This window comes from Sinohyriopsis cumingii, chromosome 10 (assembly GCF_028554795.1).
Source record: "Sinohyriopsis cumingii isolate HCF-2022 chromosome 10, ASM2855479v2, whole genome shotgun sequence".
In the NCBI taxonomy this organism is placed as follows: domain Eukaryota; kingdom Metazoa; phylum Mollusca; class Bivalvia; order Unionida; family Unionidae; genus Sinohyriopsis; species Sinohyriopsis cumingii.
In genome coordinates, this window is record NC_142970.1 from 63,116,732 (window position 1) to 63,141,338 (window position 24,607).

The 24,607-nt window shown below is 38.2% G+C and overlaps 1 protein-coding gene across 1 annotated transcript in view; it reads right to left on the bottom strand.

The window, feature by feature from the left end:
- Positions 1-1,818, bottom strand: part of LOC149790256 (2',5'-phosphodiesterase 12-like) — a 29,850-nt gene extending 28,032 nt beyond the window's left edge. Inside the window, exon 1 of the mRNA XM_089972290.1 lies at positions 1,770-1,818. The gene's annotated coding sequence lies outside the window, so the exon portion shown is untranslated. The remainder of the gene's footprint in view (positions 1-1,769) is intronic.
- Positions 1,819-24,607: the final 22,789 nt, after the last annotated feature.

The window sequence follows — 24,607 nt, forward strand, 5'->3', positions numbered from 1 at the left end:
ACTGAGTGGGACCATCATGCTACATGTCTGTGGCATAATGCCCCAGTGCTAGACATCACTATAAACTACCACACTGCAGACATCGTAGCGATATGACTGAATTTATTTTAAAGCTACATTAAAAAATCCAAATCACATACCCATTTTTTGTGCGTACATGATAGTCAGACTGGAACATCGTGTATTGGAAAGTGTGTAGGCCAGAGCTATTTCACTACTCAGATCAAGAATTCAAGAACCAATCCACAAAAATTATCCCAGTCCCAATACCCTATGTCTAATCATGCAGTTTCAATGTATACTTGGAAAGAGAAAATTCCAAAGGGTCGAATATGATCGGAATACAAGAAAAATGTGTTCAACTTGTTTAAAGTTCCCTGATTTAACTGACAGGTCCAGCAACCTATACCAATGTACAACAAACCTAAAGACTGATTTGACTTCAGCTGGATTTATCTAGAGTCCAATGACAGTCATTTTATTCAGATCAGTAAAGAGAAGAAACTGCACTGTATTTAAAAAACTACTTTATTCATTTATGAAAGCTCATGCATGTAACTATACTTTTGTATTGAAACTGATGTTCTTCACCAACAGCTCAGCATGTCAGATCTGTTAATATGCATGTTGGACCTGGCTCCCCCAGTGGGTGTCAGGTCATGGACCTGTTACCCCAAAATGCTATTCTGAAGCCCTGCTGTGTGTGTATGTGTGTGAGTGTGTGTGTGTTGGAGGTATGTGTAGGTGTTGTGTATGTATTTGTGTGTAGGTGTGGATGTGTATGTACAAGTTGTTGTTATTGTTGTGGGGTTTAACGCCATTTTTCAGCACACAACAGGCTATGCATGGTGGCCAGTATTAATGGTGGAGGAAGAACCCGGGAAAACACCAGGAAGAACCACCGACCCACCAGAAGCTACTGGCATGTACCAAACCACAAAATGTATCACACTAAACAAGTTTGATTATATTCCTACAAATTCGCATGTAAAGGCATTTCAATGTTCAGAATAAAATTTCTAACTTTATTTTGCTGCATTATGTTGCTAAGTGAGAATAACATAATGAACATAAATTATGTTTTGTTTCATTTCAAACCTTTAATTCTAAAGAATTCTATAGCAAACACAAATAATTAGAATCATGTCTAGTAACAAAAAGAGTTAAACCCTGAATTTATCTGTGCCAGTAAAATCCCAAACAAGATTTTTCAAACAACCTAATCTACTTAAGACGATCTGCTTAAAAATCCATCATTTAAAAAACATTTTCAAAAGGGCTGATTCAAATTTTTACAAAAGACCTTCAAAATTATATACTGTTGTAGAAGCAAGGACAGAATTTTATGTAATTTGTTAAACCAGTCCCCCAACCTGTATTGATACAGGGGCTCATATCATTTTGTAATATATAATAAAAGGGACGACAATTTCTCATTTCAGCGCTGAGGTTCAACAATTTAGACTACAAATTTGGCTTAAAACAAATAGCAATCTGTTTTCTAATCTTAGTTTCCTCCGAATAATATTCCCATCCCATTTGTCATATTTGGACATTTATACTGGGGTGGGGGTCATTGCAACTTCATATAGAAAATTTGGAATTTGCCACCACCATGTGGTAGCGACATTTGGTAGTTACTTACTAGCGGGGCTAGAAAATTTACACTTATATTATATCGACTCACACCATGAAATTGATAAGAAGTTATTTATTTTCACAGAAATTGCAAATATTATAATCGTTATGTCGTTAATCTGCTGACTCACAAGAGGAAACTACGGCGTTGATGAAACCTGACCCAGTACTCGCCATTTTCATTACTAGTCACATGACTTCACAAATTTCAAATGACGACATTGGAATTCCAATAGTCACGTGATATCAAGAACAGCAGCAGGGGGGGCGAATCGGACATTTGTCTAAATCGTCATTTGGTTTAATTAATACCTTCTGCACTCAGCGGATCCGGTGTCGTCAGCGCCTGGTAAAAAAAAAAACGACGTCGTCGTCGGGGGATCGTCCAATCATCATTTAGTTTAATTGATACCTTCTGCACTCAGCGATCCCAGCGTTGTCAGCGTTCGGTAAAAAAGCGCGACGACCGCGTCGATGTCATCGCCCCCCCCTGCTGCTAAGTGGCTATTTACAATTTAACCGAATATTTGGTCAAGTCCGATACGATATCGTGTCCGAGGGTCATGTAAATTTATCGTTACAAATCCATGTGGGGTCGACTGAGCATGACTAAAAAAGTTTCGAAAAACATTAAAGTCCATGTCACCGCCGCACCATGTCTGCCAAATATTTCGTAGCGTGTGTGTATCAACGCCGTTGAATACAGCAAGAATATTGCAGTTGTCTCTGATTACTTTTGGAATCTGAGTGTATCGTTGAGTGACATATATCACGTCAGTGTTTTTATGCCTGCCTTTAGAAAATATCCTAGCTGGGTTTTTTTGATTGTCTAACATAACATCATCGTACACGACTAGATTGTTAACGTCGCCATCAATATCATCGATACCTGGTGCATCATTGATATCCGTAATAAACTCAATAACATTTTTTTTAGCGATCGCTGATGCATTCTCGTTGAAATCTTTCAACACCTCGTAGCATCGTTGATCATCTACGCTAGGAGCAACCAAATACAACTTATCCCACTTCATCCATCTCATTATTAAATTAAGTAACAATTGCGTCTTGCCGGATCCAGATGGTCCGATGATAATCATCCGGATTGAGTTTGGTAACGCTGCAACATGCTTAACTGGTTCTCTTGTTTTAGTCGCTGAAAAGTCAATTATATTCATGTCTCTATACATAAATTATGGATCTATATTGTGTAAAGTGTAGAGTGCGTACTGGCACAAATGATATGACAACCATTACAACAAGAAATAACAGATCGGCGCTTACTGGCAAGTGTGCACAATGCGGTATAAAGAAATTCAGATTTATTTCTATTAGACCCGGAGATGTTTTAAAAAAAAGCGAGGAGGTGATATTGCAGCCAAGTTATCAAAACTCCCCGGAACCCCGTGGGCAAAGTATCCAGGAGAAAAACACCTCCCAGGATATAGCTACTGTGGCCCCGGAACACGATTAGATATCAGACTCGATGATCAAAATCAGCCCAAACCCGATGAGTATCCAATAAACGCTATCGATAAGGCGTGTCATGCTCATGATGTTGCTTACAAAAGTAGCGATCTGCAACAGCGTCATATCGCGGACGTAAAATTAATTCACGCGCTAAATGCTATTCCTGATAAATCCTTCAAAGAAAAATTGGCCTCATGGTTGGTAAAATCGGCTATGAAAGGTAAATTAATGATTGGAAGCGGAGCTTCTCGCGCTGGTAATTGAAAACGCTAGCGTTTATAATAACAACATGGAATCCATCTATTATTCTCCGAGAGGATACTGGAAGGGGAAGGCCGCAATTGGTAAGCTTGCAAGCGCTGCAAAGGTAACAAAGGCCACTGCGGCTAATTGGTTATCCAAACAGGCTATATGGCAAATCTATCTACCACCGCCTAAACAAATCAACTTTTCGCGCTTTGATGTCATCGTACCTAATGAAGTTCATCAGGCTGATATACTATTTCTGCCGCATGACAAAGGTTACAAATACGCGCTAACCGTAGTTGATGTTGCGAGTCGATACAAACAAGCGGAGCCGTTGAAAACAAAGTCAGCAACTGAAGTGGCCAATTTATCGAAGAGGTCCTCTGCGCTGGCCAAATCTATTACAAGTTGATCCTGGTAGTGAATTTCGCGGCGCTGTTTTATCAACGCTGAAACATCATGGCGTCGCGGTACGACGAGGTCATACTGCGCTACATCGTGATCAGGCAATTGTTGAACGATTCAATCGGACTCTTGCTGAACGGTTATTTGGATATCAATACGCGAAGGAATTCATCCAAGAAAAACGATCTCGTGAATGGGTCAAAAGGTTGCCAGGCGTAATTGCAGCGTTAAATAACGAGATTACCCGAGCAATCAACATGAAGCCCAGCCACGCGATTAAATACGAGTATATACCCGGAAGATCAAAAATAGATAGCGTTTCCAAGCCGATTCTCGGCGATGTCACTGTTAGATATCTGTATGAACCAGGAGAGCTTGAAGGCGGTAAAAAAAGAGCTACTGATCCTATCTGGAGTGTTACCACACATAACATATCAACGATAACACGATCAACTGGTAGACCACCGATCTATAGACTGGATCCAACTGCCCCACAGCGGGGGTTTACACGCGAGCAACTACAAGTGATACCTGACGATACTCAATTACCCCCGCGTGGTCTTAACTAGCGCCGTTGCGTCTATTGCACTCAAGACAGGTCAACCTCACATTGTTTTTGACATGACCGAGACTGTTATCGATCCTGTCCACGGTAAATTGGCGAGCGTCTTTATCCGAATAGCGCCAACGCATTACACAATTACAACTCGCGCAGTGATTATTCTGTTGTTGTCGTAGCGAGATTATTAATTCGGCATCAATATCAAAACGCCGCTGTTTTTTTTTATCCTGTTGGCGGTAACCCGAGAGTTTTCTATCAATGACGCTTGCATCGATGACTTCGTCAGTGACTTTGTCAACGGCTTCGTCACTGACTCCGTCAATAACAATTCTTCGAAGCTGATTTATCCTTCGTACTCTGGACACTGCAAGATAGACTAGATTTGACCATTCGATGCGATTATCAACCATCCAAACAATTGTATCCGTGATAGTCAGTCCCTGCAAGGAATGTATTGTCGTTACGTATCCTAGCGTCCACGGGGATTTATCAGCATGTAGCGCGTCCTCGACGACGCTGATATCAACGAGCACGATATCATTCAGCACGAGAATTTGTTTTTTTGTCCCTGACGCTGTCGGGGCTGGGATTTCAACTTCAATGTTCTGCCGCCGTGTATCCGCGGGTCTATAGCATAACGGCACTGGACGCGTTGGAAACTTTTCCTTATGCAACGTAAACAACTTCCGCTGAAGTGTGTCTCTGACTATATTTCTACTCGCTACAATCAAATCGTTTGGTTTCCATGTTTTCATTCAAAGAATTTACGACGAAAAAATCGCAATTGAAAACATCAACATGATAAATAATAAAATGTTTGCGCGAACCGCTGATCCCGCGTTTGATATGGATGCCCCAGTGCGCAGGGATGATTCTGTCCGTGATTATCAATATTATTCTTATTATGCAGCGCAACCCGACCTACGATCGCGAATTGAACTTCAAGTCCAAGATACCAGTAAATATTTTTTGCCGTGTGAAGCGTTTATCGAAATCGAGGGAGAACTCGTGACAAATGCTGCCGATAATGCACCATATGCAGATGACAATCGTGTTCGAGTTGGCTTTGTCAACAACGGTATCATGGCGTTATTTGAGAGCACCAGATATCTTATTGACGGGCGAGAAATTGAATCAATAGAACGCGAGGTTGATGTTGCAACGACGATAATTGGGTTAGCGAGATACTCGGATGATTATACAAGATCGGCGGGCCCATCTATGATGTTCGCAAAGGACTCCACCGATAACGCTGATCATCTTCAGTACGTCAACGTGCTAATAAAAGAAAATACTGCAGTTGACCAGGCTGAAGCAGCCAATCCAGATCGCAGAGCAAAACCAGGCGCTGATTTCAATATTATGAAAAGTCTTAACGATAATTACAATCTAGGATTCGCAGCACGAGTAACAATGTTGCAAAGACCACGCCGAAAGTTTTCATGCGCGATTCCACTCCATCACATATTTGGATTCTGCAGAAATGTCAGAAAAGTTATCTATGGGGCTAAGCATACAATCGCGCTGACGCGAAGGGGCGATGATAACAATGCAATATGGCGTGCTGCTGGCGTCGCTGCCGGTAAAGTCATTTTAACTAAAATGGCATTGTGGATGCCGGTGCTGACTCCATCAGTTACCACGGAAGCACGATTGTTAGCATTTATGGAATAGGGAGGAAAATCGTTGTTGAGTTGGCTAGCGGTAACAACTGATGCTAAAGAGGATAACGTCGCCGATATGTTTACATGGCACTTGGCATCAAAACAGGGTGTTTCAGCCCCGCGTCATATATTCATAGCGCTACAGAATAGGGAACGATTGGGTAATCAAGAACGCAGCCATATGATATTTGATCAATTAGGAGTCAGGGATGTTTCGCTGAGAATAAACGGACAACAGGAACCATCTGAGGATATACAGCTTAATTACGGCGACAACCATATCGCACGTGTGTATCATCGATTGCTGTCATATATGGGTCGTGATCAAAACGTCGACACTGGTTTGCAAATATCACAATTTGATTTTAAAAACCTGTATCCGATTTATTATTTTTCGTTGGAACATCTTGATTTAACGAGACAATCCGTCGTTGATATACACTTTAGAGCTCATATAGCCCCGGGTGGTGTTAATTATAGAGCTGTTGCTGTCATTCTCAGCGATAAATCAATGCTGTTGGAAGGTGTTGGTGGACGAATGAGAATCGTTGATGCGCCAGTGGAAAACATGTAATTGAAAACACAAACGCGTTTACAATAAAATGTCGTATAGTGTTGTCAGTGTAGAGTTGACCGATGGTCAAGTCAAGAAATTACGATCAAAGTCGGCTAAACAATGCGGGGCCGCAATAACGCTAAAGCCGTCGCAGATGGCGGGTGGTAATCATAAGATATCGTTGACGGCGCGTCAAATAAAACATTTCAATGATGCGATGAAGAATAAAAAGGGTGTTCGAATAGATTTCTCGGCCGCAGCGATTAAAAACATGGAAAAGACCGGTGGGATATTTCCGTTGTTGGCTGCGATTCCAGCGTTGATTGCCGCGGCGGCCCCAGCAGTGGCGAAGGCGGCGGCGTTAGGAGCCGTTGGTACCGCGGCGGGAATGGCACTGAAAAAGGCAACCGGGAAAGGCTATAAAAAAAAACGATCCGTGGCCGGAAAGGGTCTAAGACTACCGGGAACCCCGTATTCATGGTATTCGGGAAAGGGTCTAAGACTACCGGGAACCGTTTAATGACTCCTATGTCTAATTTTGATTTAATAGACGCCGCCGACGCGTTAGCGATAAAAAACTTCAGGGGTGTTTTTATGAGGGATCAATTACCGGCGGCACCAAGGAATATTGAAACCGGCATAATTAACCTCGATGGGTCCTCCGGAGCGGGAACTCATTGGGTTGCATACGCGATTGATCCGCGTGCGATCGTCTATTTTGATTCATACGGGTTAGCTCCGCCGAAAGAGTTCATGCGGTATATCCGGGCGTGTTCAGCCCGGGTTTTTTATTCCACGCTGCCAACACAGCAGTTAAGCGACCCGCCGATATGCGGCCGTGAGGTATTGAACGTACTCGCGGCGATTTCATCATCGCGGAAACCACCTCATGTGGTTGTAAACGAATACACTAGTGGGGTCGTAGAGGCCCGGCGGGTTAATTAGAAACACCGTTTTTTTTACAATAACGATGATTGATATTTGGGGACGACCGGTTTCGGCGCTGAAAGAATCCACAAAAACGCCCGCCACCGATGACATAAAAAAACTAATCGAGGATGAAATCGCTGATACGTTGAATTTAACAAGTGTTGACCCGGGCGAAATAGTTGTATTTCAAGACCGCCAGGGTAAATTGAAATCCAGTAATGTGTCGCTGGATGACGTTTTAATACGACAGCGTGATGCCGCCGAGGGCACTATCGCGTTGTATACCGGCGACGGACGACTCAAACCGGGTGAACATATATCGGCGGTAACATTAGTCAAAGACGGTTTTATAAGGTTGAATAAATCGGTGACCGAACTTGACGCGCAGGTGAAAAAATCTGCCACCGAGGTGAAAAAATCTATCACCGATATACAACTCACTACCGCTAGTTTTTTCGGGACCCCGACGGTAACCGAACCGAATATTACAATAATAAGGAATACTATTTTGGATTTTGCAACGCTGTCGGGCCAATTTACCTCGTTACGGAAAAATGTTAACAGGATCGATGACAACTTTGATAAATTCTTTGGTAAAAAAAATACCAAGCTGGATGAGATCACAATAACTATAAATGATATCACTGCGTATAGACAGGAAATAGAAACAATCAAAACTAATGTTGCAACGAGCAAAGGGAGTGTAGACGTGCATGAACGGGAAATAGGAATAATCGGCGCTAATGTTGCAACGATCATAAATAATGTAGACTCGCATGGACGGAAAATAGAAACAATCAAAACTGATGTTACAATGATCATAAATAATATGAGCGCGCACACACAGGACATAATAACAATCAAAACTGATATTGAAGCGAACAAAAAGGGTGTAGACGCGCATACACAGGAAATAGGAACAATCAAAACTGATATTGAAGCGAACAAAAAAAATATAGACGCGTATTGGCGGGGAATAGGAATAATCAAAACTGATGTTGCAGCGAACAAAAAAGGTATAGACGTGCATACATATGAAATAGGAACAATCAAACTTGATGTTGCAGCGAACAAAAAAAGTATGACCGAGAATACACGGGAAATAGAAACAATCAAAACTAATGTTGCAGCGAACAAAAAAAGTATGACCGAGAATACACGGGAAATAGAAATAATCAGAACTGATGTTGAAGCGATTAAAGACGGACTACCGAGAGTAGCAGAGCAATTCGAAAAAATAAAAACCCCTCATGAGAACATCATCAACACAGTATACACAATTCGGCATGGATCATTCAATTGGACTCCTACACAGAATACAGTAAATATTACCGCAACTGTTAAGGGCATTTATCGATTGACACTGGTTTCAATGATGCAGTTTAATATATTATCGTCGAGTTCATTCGGGTTTAACAATACAATATCAACAATTATAGACAGGAACGCAACTGAACAGTTTACAATTTATGCCGTTGATAGAAATTTAGCCGGGGCAAACATCACATGGTATGTGGAATTTGTAGCGAATCTAATTAATTAAAAACACAAGCTCTTTTAAAATAAAAATGACCACCAAGGTAATTGAATCAGAGGTATCACCGACGTCACATCAATATCGATTCGATACCGCAAAAGAATTCTCCGCGAACTTGAAAACGCTTTCCGAACAATACCGCGCAAAAATAAAAAAAATACCGCCGAAAAATAACCGCCATCGACGCGGTCGTGTACTCGATGTCGGGTATAGTAGCCGGTACCGGTGTTATTTTATCCACGGTGACCACGATAGCCCCGATCGCTGTTCCAATCGCTATCTCCGCGATGACAACAGTTGCTGGAGTCGCCAACGCAATCACTAAAAAGATATCATCGTGTTTTCAGAAAAAACTCAACGAGTATACAGTAAAACATCAAACAGTATCCGACGCGTACTCGAAATTATCCGGGTTGATCTCGTTGTCGATTGATAATTTGTTCATATCCGATGTTGAATTCTCCACGATGGTCCAGTTGTATAGCTCCGCGATGTCAAAAATCGAGGATTTTCAACTGGAAGCCGGAACCACTTCAATGGGCTCTGGTTATTAATATTAAACACTAAAAACAACGAATAATAATAATGTCGCTGAACCCCGAAGGGTTTCAGTTGCTTCAACGGATCGCGGAGAACACCACTCCGGTACAAACAAGTATGATATCAGTGACATCAACGAAACCCGAATTCAGTGTGAACTTCCCGTCGCCGGTTCCAGTGAAGGAAATAGCGCTGGCAAAATTGCGAATATATCACAGTTGGCCTAATATCCGAGCGGATGCATTTAACGAACAACAACCTAATAACTCGCTGGTTTTTGCATGGACAAATAAACCCGATGGGACCCCAGACTGGAAGGAGGTTACAATACCAACTGGGTCATACCAAATAGAACAAATCAATAAAGAATTTCAACGCAGGATAAAATCGATCACAGGAAAGGAATCAAAAATCGCTATTACGGTTCATGAACCGACGTTATCGTCGACGATTGAAAGAAGCACACCGGGGTATATGGTTGATATTTATGGCAGTTCAATAAGAACCATACTAGGTTGGCCCAAGAATCCACCTCATGAAATCCCCGAGGACTTGCACACGAATGAGCAATCGTATGATGAGATTACCCCCCGTATCGAACTGATTGGTCTATTATAAAAGGCGCGTTATTACCCAGTAGGTTTATATTTCAAGACAGGAATACCATGCAATGGCATTTTCCGTATAAGGAAACTCCTAAATTATCGCCCAGGCCACAGTTGGTTTAAATGATATCACTGATGCGTTTGCCGAGATTAATCGTATTTGCCAATCACAACTAGAACAACTACGGGAAACAAAAGGCACGAAAACACGTTGAGGTGTTAAATCAACTTATATCAGACATGGAATATATCAATGAACGAATCGTCGGGACAATATCCGCTAACAGCGATGATAATAAACAAAAATTCCTAACCGAGTATAATATCACAGAAGCCGATTTACCCGATTTCAGGTTTCCAGGATACAACGCGCCAGAACTAAGAAAGTCTCTTATGATTTTCTCGCCCATCAACTATCCTCAGACACGATAACGGAGATGGTGGTAGGCATATTGCTCCATACAACGTAAATATTGCATCGGTGATAGCAATCAATCTGGTGTGTGATGTTATCGAAGGGAGTTACCAGGTGAATACCAAGCAATCAAATCAAGCTCAACAGGGGTATATCCTTTATTCATTTTCACCAACAGCCCCTCCGGGATTTTTAATCGTTGAGAGTCCGATTAATCCGGTCTATATGCGATGCCATAATCGGTTTTTAACGAGAATTAATTTTAGAATTACCGATCAGTCAAATAACCTAATTGATCTACAAGAGGAGGAGTTAGTGATCACTTTGTTTGTAAGATCATAGCTGCAGGGGGGGGGGCGATGACATCGACGCGGTCGTCGCGCTTTTTTACCGAACCGCTGACAACGCTGGGATCGCTGAGTGCAGAAGGTATCAATTAAACTAAATGACGATTGGACGCTCCCCCGACGACGACGTCGTTTTTTTTTTTACCAGGCGCTGACGACACCGGATCCGCTGGGTGCAGAAGGTATTAATTAAACCAAATTACGATTTAGACAAATGTCCGATTCGCCCCCCCCCCCCCCCCCCCCCCCCCGCTGCTAGAACAAACTCCTTTATAATGTTGTTGTACAGAAATTCAATTACATTAAATGAAAATCCAATACTTTCTGTAAAAGCCAGCAATCTGGCCAGTCTGATTTATCAAGCAGAGAGCACATGTCAACAATTGTAGTCATGTGATACAACAAAACTCCACAAGTTCACGGAATATATAAATATGAAGAATATTGTGTTCTTTCATTTTTGTATTTTTACTACAACCGTTATACGACTTTCATTTAATATTTTTTTATTTCTGAAAATGTGGGTTGTTAGATTTGTGTACTTATATGACTAGCAATGGAAATTGCAAGTAGCAGGTCACATTTCATCAACAACATGGTTTTATCTTGTCTTTCAGCAGAATAAAGACACAACGATTTTAATACTCACAATTTCTGAGAAAATAAGTAATTTTCATATCGACTGCATGCATGCATCACTCGATCTAACAACATTTAAAGTTTGCAACACCATTCAGTGAGCCGCTAGGCTTTGCCACCACCTTGTTGGCCTCTTGTGACGCTTTACTGGTTTTCGAAAGATATGGATATCAAGCAGACTTTGAAATTAAAAGTTTTCTAGATGAATCTAATCCACTGGGAGTTTAGATTGACTCAGCATATATCTTTATTGCAAGCAATTAAAGAATTTATACTGCACCCTCCAAATAATATAGTTAGAACTAAACTCACAATCAGTTTAGTTACGACTCAATTATTTCGGGCGTCAAGTGGTGGCCGGAAAATTCCCTGGTTTTTCCCGACTTTCATCAACATTTGCGAAATTCAAGTACTTTTCAAGGTCGGACAAAATTATAATTTCTCCTGACTTTTTGCAAAGGGTTAACACACCGACCCCCAAAACATAAATACTTAAATATCTAGATCCAATGTTTAACATTGTAGGACTACATTCCCCACCTGTACTGAAATGTGCATTACCAATAGCCCTTTTTAAAAATGGTCAGTCCCTTACACTCCATTCTCCGTTGAATTTGAGGTGTATTTATGTCTCTTCTCAAATGGACATGGCCCCGGTCCAGCAGTCACTTTAACCTTTGAAATGATTTCCAGGCACCCTTCCCTGCTATCCCTTCTCCTTGACCTGGAACTGTACAAAATTTCAAGTGGCAGCCAATATCGTCCACTGTAGGCGTGTAAACAAATGATTTTGAAACTTCGTTGCAATCAAAATATTCCGTTTCTTCATTCTTGGTCCCATCTGATGGTCCAGAGGAATCCGACGACTCTTCTTCAACTCTTGACCAAGAAAATGTACGGCCATCACAATTTGCAAACTGCCGGTGGTAGTTTGGGCACAACTGGGAATCCTGTCATAATTAAGGGAGGCAGGTCTATTAATATCGCTGGTGGAAAATTACGTCGGGCCATTATGAACGATTTTATTCTAGTTAAATAATGTTTACAACCTCTCTGCTATAGGTGTCGCGTAGCTCGTGGATACGTACGTTCCGTTAAATAAAAAATCAGAGATATCCCAAATTAATTAATTTTTTTTTATACACCAGATTAAAAGACGAAATAAAGATCCGGAAAGAATGTGCTAATTAAAAATAAATAATAAAGACACACGATAAAAGAAGAAAGAAAAAAGAACATGCAACCACAAAAAAGAAAGAAAAAAAAAAACAATAAACCAGTTAAACAAATAAAAACGCTCGTCTCGTATTTAATAGTGCACAATAAAGGTACTAGTAGGGAATTGTTGACTCTTGAGACTGACCTACTTACCTGAATGATCTGGGCTTTTGATATTGTCTTGAACTAAACTTAATGAACAGACATTATAATTTTCTTACCAGACTTACGAATGCCGTGATCTCTGATCTCTGACCTTTATACCCCAAAATTTATCTTTCTTTTTCATTACTTAAACTGCAAGCCATCCACAATGTTTACTCAAGGAACAAACGATATGCTGCTAAAATATATTTTTTTTATATCAACAACATTAACATTGACGCTGACATTTTCACCCACCAAAAATCAGTATGCTTTCTTTCATTTCCAGCGTGTAAATCATTCACGCACACCTTCGTGAATGTATATAGTAGAGAATGAATTTTTGGGTAGAAACCATTCCGCTTTCTGTCGCAATGACCTTGACCTTTAACCTTTTTCCTCAAAGATAATAGGTTCTTCCTTAACCCATTTGCATGCATGCCATCCACAAAGTTTGGTCATGGGTGTGATGCAAACTAAAAACCCAGAAAGATTATTAAAAGCGGCTATTTTTCATGTTATTTGCTTCCTATTCACTCTCCTTCATATTCCATCTTTCTTACATACACGTTCTTTGTCTTAAACTATATTATTAAATTTTCAGTCAGAGGAATGGTGAACAATTTGCTCAAGTTTATACATCCACCTCCCATCCCTTCTATATGATGGAAATGAGTCTATATTAAAAGTCAATAAAATTCAATCTGGAAGTGTTTCAGGAAAAAAAAAAATGCATGTTGCAGCATTTTGTTATTAAAAATTAAAAGTACAAATATTCGTTTCAAATTAATGAGTACTGACACTGAATATACGAAATGACAGAATAATTCACAATGTATAAATCATATTAATAAGAAATTCTTTACCAGGCACGCCAACATGGTGATGCAACCAAACGTTAAACGCTATTTCACCAAACATATCAAACTTGCTTTTCAGATATTAACGACCGCTCCGGTGTCTAGTGGTTAGAGCGTCCGCCTCGGATGCGGGAGGTCGTGGGTTCGATCCCCGGCCGAGTCATACCAAAGACTTACAAAAATGGTACTCAACAGCTGCCTCTCTTGGGGCTCAGCATTAAGAGTTATTGTTAGGACTGGCAGTCCTGGTGTCAGGATAATGTGACTGGGTGGTCCATTTTCACACTGAAATCAAGAAGTCTTCTTCACTACCACAAATGCTGGAAATTCACAACATTTATGAACTTAAATATTGGAAAACCTGAGGTACTGAATGGAATCCAATTACAGTTACTTGGACTTTTAAGCATTTTAGACTAAGAGACATTGCCGCCTACTGCAGCATCATGAACCATGTTTCTCTTAAATGTTGTCTATCTTAGCAGCATTTTATGATAATTGTCTACTTAGTACTTAGTTATTTCCACCTGACCACTAACGCATGCTCTATGGAGCAACGTTTCCTTTGCATTGGCTCTACACCACGGATCCGTGCCGAGGTTAGTTAGATAACTTAGTAATGTGCAGCATAATAAGCCTAGCAGCAGAGAGGTCGAAGAGACCACTTGTTGGAAGGTCAATTTATTAAAAATAAAACTTCCTTCGAAAAAATAAAAAATATATGGTCAATAATACAAAACCGAAGCCTCTAACTAAAAACCGAGAGTTTCACTACCTGGGTTAAAAAAAAATTACTTCATCTTTGTCGTTCGTGTTTTTCTGAATTTGTATATGTTTTGCTTACGCGTCGGACACTCATTTGTGGTGGCCCCCGCTCTGCTGCTGTAATATGTGAGTAATTAAATCATTATTATATCAATAATGGAATCTCGCACAGCTAGATTAGCTCAAGAGCGACTAGAGTCAATTAAGAAATATATCCCTGTTCGTCTCAGGCAGCAACTACAAGCTCGTCAAGAATCTCAGGTGGAATTTGCAGAAGGTACAAAACAGTTATTCAAACTAATTATATCGAACCAACCAAGAAAATTGTTACAGCAACTAAGGCGACTCAAAAAGCTCTTGAGACATTGGCTGTTGATATTGCTGGCCATCTTCAAGCAGCTCAAACACCACCTCAGCAATATCCTCAACCAAAACCTGAAGTTCAACCACAACCTCTGCCAAAAGTTAAAACTAAAATTATGGATACATTTACGCCCGATGGTATTACCGCTATCGGGGACCCTCCAAAAACAAGTGAGATTTCCGCGTTTGGGTATCGTGCTAGAGATAATTATGTAAAACCAGAATATGTTAAAACTCTAAAATCTGCTGATTGGATTAGGGATGTATATCGTGTCACTACTAAAAAACCAAGAATCAAATATGAGGATGTCAATGATTTTAACCTTTTTAACCAGGAAGTAGAAGAGTATATTGAACAAACAAAACAGAAAAGGAGACAAAGAGAAGAAGAAATAAATCACCAACTTGAAAAATCAAACGCAAAATGGAAATCAGCCTTAGTAAAATTTAAGACAAAGGCATATAAAAGAAAAAGCAAGAATGAGTAACTGGAAGTGGTCTTGTTACTCGAGGAAGCGGTTTTGTTACTCCATGTCCTAATGATGTCCTTGCCGTTGTTGAACGAATAAAAATTCTGATCGGCGGAAAACGAGCCGGTAATAATTCCCCAGAAATTGTTAATGAAGCAGCTGATATTTGTCAGAGATTTTTTACAGGTGGTATCATTAACATTAATGTTTATTGATCTCTTCTTGATGAAATCGTTGATGATTATCACAGTGATTGAAGGTATAAAATTAGATCAGTGACAAGAAAATAAGATGATCATATATAATGCTCAACGTGGACCGATCATGGTCAGAGTGATAAATTCATTATTACCAAACTATCAAGCTATCTACGGAGATGGACTAGGTGAGGTTGTTCAGGGTTTATTTAGAAGGATAGCCCCAAAAGCAGTACCGGTTGTAAAACAATTATCAACGAAAGCTATTGACGTTGTTCGTGATAAAGGTATTTGTGCAGTTGGTGATGTTGCTAGTAAAGCATTCTCGGCAATCAAGGACAGACTAGCACGATTAATACGACTAAAACCACAACCAGTAAAATTTCCGAGCACTGAAATTATGCCTGCAAATATCAGTAAAATAAATCTTGGCTGGTGTACCCATATCAGAAAAAGATATAAATAATTGTCTAATAGGAGGAAGTGGTCTTCGTGTTAGACGACAGTAATTATAATAAAATGTTTAAACGTATATCTGATAAATCAACTGACTTGGATGCGCCAGTTCTGTAAGATGAATCTGTGCGCGATTATCAATATTAGTCTTATGACACACAGCTTGGACGAATTGAACTTCAAGTTCAGGAGACAAGCAGATATTCCTTACCCGCTGAAACATTTATTGAAGTGGAAGGTGAAATTGCGAAAACAAATAATACCGAATATGGAGATGAGGTTATAGTTGATTCTGTTAATAATGTTATTATGGCGTCATTCAACAGTGATGTACACATGATTTACGGAAGAAATATTGAAATATGTCGACGTTGCCACGACGATATTGGGTCTGGCAAGATATTCAGATGATTATTCAAGATCAGCTGGTCCGTCAGTAATGTTTGTCAAGGATAATTTTGATCAACCTGACAACAGACATAATGATATAAGACGACCAAGAAACAATGTCGGCGCTGCTGTCGCCGATTTGGAAAATATGATTATTAACTTAATACATAATTCAACTTAGGATTCACAGCACGTCGATTAAAGCTGAAAGATGGTCGTAGACGATTTTGCGGAAATGTCAGAAAGGTTATTTTTTAAGCTAAGCACACAGTTGTACTTGTAAGAAAAGCTACTGACGATGATGCAATCTGGCGCCCTATTGGTGACGCTGGTAAAGTAATACGGACACAACTATCGTTGTGGATGCCAGTAATGACTCCATCAATCGACGAAGAACAGCGGTTGCTCTCTTTTATGAGTCAAGGTGGTAAATCAACAGTATCATGGTTGACGATGAATGCAGATAGTGTCCAAAGTAACATTAATGGTTTATTCACATGGCATATAGCATCACAGCAAGGTGTTTCTGCACCAAGACATATATTTGTTGCTTTTCAAGATGCTATACGAGTAAACTCACAAACACGCAGTTCAATGATATTTGACAAACGTAGTGTTACAGAAGTTTCATTAAACATAAACGGGCATCAAGAACTAGCTGAGGATATAATACTGAACTTTGATGACATTCACGGGACATGGTCAAAATATTGATTCTGGTCTGCAAATATCAGAACTAGATTTTACAACGCTGTATCCAATGCATTACTTTTCTCTGGAACAGTTAGGTTTAATCAGGCAATCTGTTGTTGATATACCGCTGGTGGTAATTACAGAGCAATCGCTGTTATACTCAGCGACAAAACGATGTTGCTTGAATGTGTTGGTGGACGAATGAGAGTTATTGATGCTCCAGTAGAAAACATGTAATTAACTCGCTCATGATAATTATAATGTCATATATTCATGTTAGTGTCAGTCTGACTCCTGTTCAGATTAAAAAGCTTCAATCAAATTCAGCAAATAACTGTGGAATAAAAATAAAACAAAAAAAGATCAGATCATATGTGGTGAAAATAAACTATCTTTGTCAGAATGTCAACTCAGGCATTACAATGACGCCAAACAAACCAAGACAGGCGTTAAACTTAATTTTCTGCGAGCGCCATTAAAGATCGAATCAAAACTGGTGGTATATTTCCACTTCTTGCAACTATACCAGCGGCAATATCCGCTACGGCTTCATCTGTCTCAAAAGCATCTGTACTTGGTGATGTTGTAACTGTTGCTGGAATGGCATTAAAGAAGCAACAGGTCACGGAATAAAGACTTCTAAAAATACGAGAAAGGGTCTAAGATTGCCAGGAACCCCTCATTGGTACGGAAAAGGTCTGAGACTTCCAGGAACACGTCTTCCTGTGTCAAATTTTGATTTACTCTATGCTACTAAAAACATTAGATATCTTTTTTTTTTAAATTCAGAGGTGTTTTATGCGTGATCAGTTACCAAACCAACAAAACAATATTGAAACAGGCATTATTAATCACGATAAAAGTTCCGGTCCAGGTACTCATTGAGTGCCTTACGCAATTGATCCACGTGGAATTGTTTATTTTGATTCGTATGGGTTGGCCCACCAAAACAATTTTTAAATTACGTAAACACAATAAAAACTCCAGTCTGGTATTCAACAGACATTAACAGATCCTCCAAAATGTGAGCGTGAAGTAATTGCTGTACTCGACGCTATGTCATCATCAACAATACCACCTCATAAAGTTGTGTACGTGTATAAAAGCAGACGGTCCAACATTTTAAATAGATCTTCAACTATAATGGTAGATATATACGGAAGAGCTTCTCTGAGTAAGACTGGGCAAAACTCCAGGCGACTTATCTAAACATGCAACCATTGACGAGGTCAAGGATGAACTAAGTTAATCTTTTGAGTCTTGCAAATGTGGATCAAAATGAAGTCGTTGTTTTTCAAGATAAACAAGGACGATTAAAGACGAGTACTATCCCGCTGACAGATATTATTCTGTGGGTTCTAGATGCAACGGATAACTTAGTGGTGTTTACTAAAACAGGTAAAATTAAAAAATTCACAGGAATCAGTTATATCAATCATGAGGGGAAATTGCTCGACGTATCAGCAGAATTTGAGATATTATGTATGGCGATCTCAATATGAGTAAAAATACAGTTTTAATGTGAACGAACCAAAATCAGATGATGATGTGGTAACAAAAAGATATGTAGACAGCAACAACAACATGATCAGAACTGAGACTAATGATCGAGTATTAACCGCAGCTGATACAATGACTGGTTCTCTCAATGACATCACCAGCAGTTGTAAAAATTCGTGTTTCAGCTTCAACAACAATTGCTGGTATTCTTAATATCATCACAAAATAATATGCCCGTACACAAATACAAAATTACATGATCATATCCTCTGGATCTATGTTTAGTGATGTTAGATCAAAACGACGAGGGAATGTTCGTGGTGAAACCCGAAGACAAAAAGTAACCCTCTGTTGTATTATTGGTGTCTTGAATTAGTTGCTAAACTACCACCTACTTAAAATATAATGAGCTCCCCAATCAACGTTCAACGTTTTAGATACAATCAAGCACGTGAATGACAAACAAAACTAAAAAAAATATCGTTCACGAATATACAGCAAAAGTAAAATAATATCGCAGACGTGTAGTTGTCGTTGACTTAGTTGTGTAGTCGGCGTATGATGTTATTGCTGGAAACTGCGTACTATTATCAACAATGACAATAACATCACCAGCAGTTGTAACAACTTGAGTTTCAACTGCAACAACAATTGCTGGTGTTCTTAATATCATCGCAACAACAAACAAAAAACGTTTACAAACAAAAAATAGCATGATTATATAATAAAATTACATACAGCGACGGTAGCATATTCCGAATTATCCTCGTTATTATCATCAAGTCTTAGTGATGGAAAAATATCAGATTATGATTTCAAGGAGATGATTAAAATCTACAAGGAAGTAATGACTTTGATAGAATCCACGTCTGATTTAGAAAATCAGGATTTAAATAAGAACGAGCTACGTCAGCAGAATGTCGTTAATACAAGTCCGTCAAAAACAACGATGATATCAGCTAGCTCAACCAATTCTGAATGTAGTGTTAACTTTCCAACTGCAATTCCAGCGAAAGAAATAGCACTAGCACAATAGCAAATATATCATAGTTGGCCAAATATTAGATCGAAATCATCTGGTGGATTGCAAGCAAATAGTTCACTGGTATTTTCAAATAAGAATAAAGATGATGGAACTCCCTACTGGCAAGCTGTCGGAATACCCACTGGCAGTTATCTAATCAAACAAATCAACGATAAATTACAACGCAAAGAAAAGAGAAGAATCAAAATTGATATCACTGTTCACGAACCAACGTTATCAGGTGCGATAGAAATAAATTCTCTAGATTAAGTTGTATATATAGAATCAATCCAAAGCGTGTTAGGATGGCCTGAGATATCACCTGTTTATCAAGGACCACCAGAACCAAAACGAGATGATTTCTCTAATAAGGAAAAAAAAAACTTATAACAAGTCCAGTATCTCAAAACAAAGTATCCATGGATCTTTATATTCGCTATAATTATCATATTTTATATAAACATGATCCAGAAAACCCCGTTAAATTTGTTGCTAATGAAGAAGAATTTAGATCAATTGCTAATAAAATTAAAGATGAACACATAACGATGTCCACCACATTAGTAAATTCTCGGTCAAATTTCAGGTATATGGTACTTAAAATCATGAAAATCAGCCAGATTTTATAACTTGATGGGGCATATGGTATTCGTAATTATGAAAACCAATCATATTTTATCATTTGATGGGGTAAATGATACTTAAAATCAAGAAAATCAGTCAGATTTTATAACTTGATAGGTGAATGGTACTTAAAATTGTTAAAATCCTACTAAAAATAGAAATTACATAATAAATGTTATTATCAGAATAAAAAAATATTATTATCAGAATAAATATTATTATTAGAATAATATTATAATCCGAATAAATATGATTATCTGAATAAATATTATCAGAATATATATGAAAATATTCTTCATTGATGATTTAATTTGATGGGTTAATGGTATTCGTAATTATAAAAACCAAATTTTATCATTCAGGGGAAAATGGTACCCAAAATAACGAAAATCAGTCAGATTTTATAATTTGATGGGATGAACGATACTTAAAATAATAAAAACATCACCGAAAACAGAAAGTTACATTAAAATATTATTATCAGAATAAATATTATTATCAGAATTAATAATAAAATCTTGTTCTTTACTGATTCTCAAATTTGATAGGGTGAATAGTACTTAAAATAATAAAAACATCGCCGAAAACAGAAAATTACATTAAAAATATTATTATCAGAATAAATATTATCAAAATTAATAATAAAATCCTGTTCTTCACTGATTCTCAAATTTAATAGGGTGAATGGTACTTAAACTCATGAAAATCAGTCAGATTTTATAATTTGATGGGGTATATCATACTCGTAATTGTGAAAATCAGTCAGATTTTATAAATTGATGGGGGAATGATACTTAAAATCATGAAAATCCTACCAAAGCAGAAATCACATAATAAATATTATTATCAGAATAAAATTATTATTATTATTATTATTATTATTATTATTATTATTATTATTGAATGATTTTCGGAAAGGGTCAAACATCACACGCTTTTATAGTTGATTTTGATAATATTTTCTCATGAAACAGCGTCTCAAGTAATGTTTATTTTATCTAATTCTAATTAAATTTCTACTAAAAAATGAACAAAATTAAAAAATTATCAATAAATCCTAAAATCACTTAGAAAATTGCGTGAGGTTTGACCCTTCAAAAATCAGTAATCTCACGGATTTTCTCCTAACAAATAGACTAAAATCAATACAAAATGATACATTTCATCAGCATCATTAATAAATAGTATTATTATCAGAATAAATTTTGCAATCTTTGCCTGTTTTCCGGTTTTTCCAAATTTGCTGTTCTGAATTTGTGTAATTGCTCGTAAATTATTTAAAGTTATTTTTCTTATTAGAATCAATATGGTTGACCACAAGACCTTTCTCAATTAATCCGTTGGAACACTCGTATCAGAATTTATGACAGGAATAATGTTTATTTCCCTTAGATAACCAGAGTTAGTGACATTACCAACTGCTTTTTTTAGTCGACAGTACCTGATTACACCATCACGACATGCCTCAAAATTCTTGATAATATGATGTTTCATAAATTCTTTTTACGCCATTTTATATAATAATATTATGTGTCTAAATGATTATCTTGATAGTCTGGGGATATAACCTTCAGAATTTCATATAATCTTGTCATTATTTTCGCTGTTATTTTTTTATCATAATATCTCTTCAGCTCTCAGTAATTTTTTGCCGCCACATTGCACACACAACTGCGTTTCTCCTTTAACCCCAAAACCACATTTCAAACACGGTTTTGGTCCTAAACTCCCTCTAATCACACTGTGTACGTGAAGTCCACACAATTTGTTTACACAAGCTTTGTTACAGGGAGTTATAGAACTGTAGAACCTATCATAAACCATTTGCATTTATTCTTTGTTTGTTGAATCATTATATATATATATATATATATATATATATATATATATATATATATATATATATATATATATATATATATATATATATATATTTGTCAATTATAATATGGATGAGTTTGAGATATTATCCGCGATTAATATTAAGCCCTCTAAATCTTGATTTGATCTTGACAGAAGAAATTCAAAATTAGAATGTTGACCGGTATTGACAAACGAGTAGATCCCGTAACCGCGGTTATTTGTGCAATGTATTCCATGACTGATAAACCCAGCGTTCATGATCTAAAAGCAATGAATTTTTTAAAATTATATTGTGTAGCCGAACGAATAACAGAAAATTTCACAAATACGATACGTGAAAATGGTTAAACGGATCGAAGACGTACAAAATAAAAGAGTGGGCAGAAATAGTTAAATATACCGGAGCGTTTATCCAAAATGTCGCTGAGCTAGGAAAGAAATTAAAATTTCCAATAATGATAAAAACGATGACCGTAGAAATTCTGTACGAATCGAAGAATAAATCGAAAGGAGCTTCGATTGAAATTATTGATCATAATACGCATGCGTGGACTAATGAAGCAACAATATTTCCACGAAATCGAATTGTTAAATTTTGCCAAGGAAATATATTTGATTTTATTAACAAAATAAGTAAGAACTGCATCAGTATGGTTATTTCAGAGTTCTGAGATCGACGATGAATTGATTAGGCCAGATGGAAGTATCTGTATCGAAGAAAAAACAATAAGTTTGATTAGTTTGTACGGTGTCACGGAATTGTGTACCGAGTTACATCAATATGTATATGTTGTCAAAAATGTACTCGGGTTCCGTTGCCACGTACAGCGTCACCCGAGGGTGGTATATTTTTCGGCTCTAGTTATTTCGAAATACTGAGCGAAACTCAAACCGAGCTGCATGTGCGAATTGCCTGCAGCGGAAAAAACGTAAGTACCTAGCTGCGCATATCTGTCACAGCTAGTATACATATAGAGCAAATTCTCTATAACCAAATTACATTACGACGAGTCTTGTCAGGAAGCTTACCCCTTTACGGGAGCAAATCTCCAGCTGTAGAGCTGCCTTATACATGGTTTGATGTGGAGTCACAGAACTCTGCGTGGTTTCGTGTGACGTATACGCTGTGTCTGGTGACGTTGGTTCGGAAGGGTGTACTGGTTTTCTCAATGCGAGGGACCAGGGCGTCGCGACCATCGGGTCTGTGTTAAATGTTAGGGCTCTCGAGGGATCCTTCAACAGACTGAGAGGGGCGGACCGTGCGTGGGCGCTTCTCTGGCCATTGACTAGAGTGGAACGGGAGTTACGTCTTGGACGTCAAATGGGCGCCACGATAGTTATATGTATTATGTGTTCCACTTTGTAATTTTCACTATTGCTATCTGTGCAAATTTACATGCATTTCAATGCCGTTATATGAACGATACATTCAAATTTACATGCATTTCAATATCGTTATATGAACGATACATTCAAGACTCTGTTTATATTGGGGTGTAGATCATATACTTTCATTTTGTTGATCGGTGGTAATACTTAATTCACGTTTGTTTGAAATTCCATTTGTTAAATTCATGTTTGAGATTTTTCCGTTTAGTTACTTGTTGTTGATAGTTCCATGTTAGGAACCTTATAATCTTCCTTATCTTTTTTGTTTATAATGGTGTCAGATTTGTTAATATTTAATTTGCGTTTATAAATAAACATCTTATAAACGCAGTTGCTTTGGGTGTCTTCACTAATCCAGTCCCAACCCGGTTTCATCTTGTGACATACGGACTAATGGTGACATATATCGTAAAGAATGTCTTCATACAAAAATGAAAAATCTTGCGATGAAACATACCAACGATGATGATGTTGTTGTGGGGTTTAACGCCATTTTTCAGCACACGATAGGCTATGCATGGCGGTCAGTTTTAATGGTGTAGGAATAACCACGGACCCACGAGAAGCTACTGGCAAGTTTTCTCACATACCCTCATTGGCCGAATCCTAGACTCGAACCCATGCAGACAGAGGTGAGATGGCAGTGATCTGTAACGGACAGCGTTTTAGACCACTCGGCCACTCGGGACCCACCAACGATGATGTTGAACAATTACCGATTAATTGTTTTACTGTTCCCTCATTCGCGGCTCATTTTGCTCAGAAGAACCAACACGATTAAAATTTCTTGAAAATTACAACGTAGTTGTATAGAATATGCACACGGTGGATTGTGGAAAAGTAAATACGGTCATAAAGATGTTATATCGGTTGATATGCTTGCATGTTATCCCGGAAATTTTCTTGGAATGGGTGAATGTTCGAAATATTTTAAGAGATTTGAACATCCAATGCGAGAAATTACCAGAGTTGCTATAAACGGACCTTTACCGGATTTTGACTTGGACTAGATTCGCCTGTATCGAGTCATTCGAGTTTGCTAAAGGTCTTCATCCGATTTGTTATGTCTGGCTTGGTAAACACTTTTCAGAAAAAAA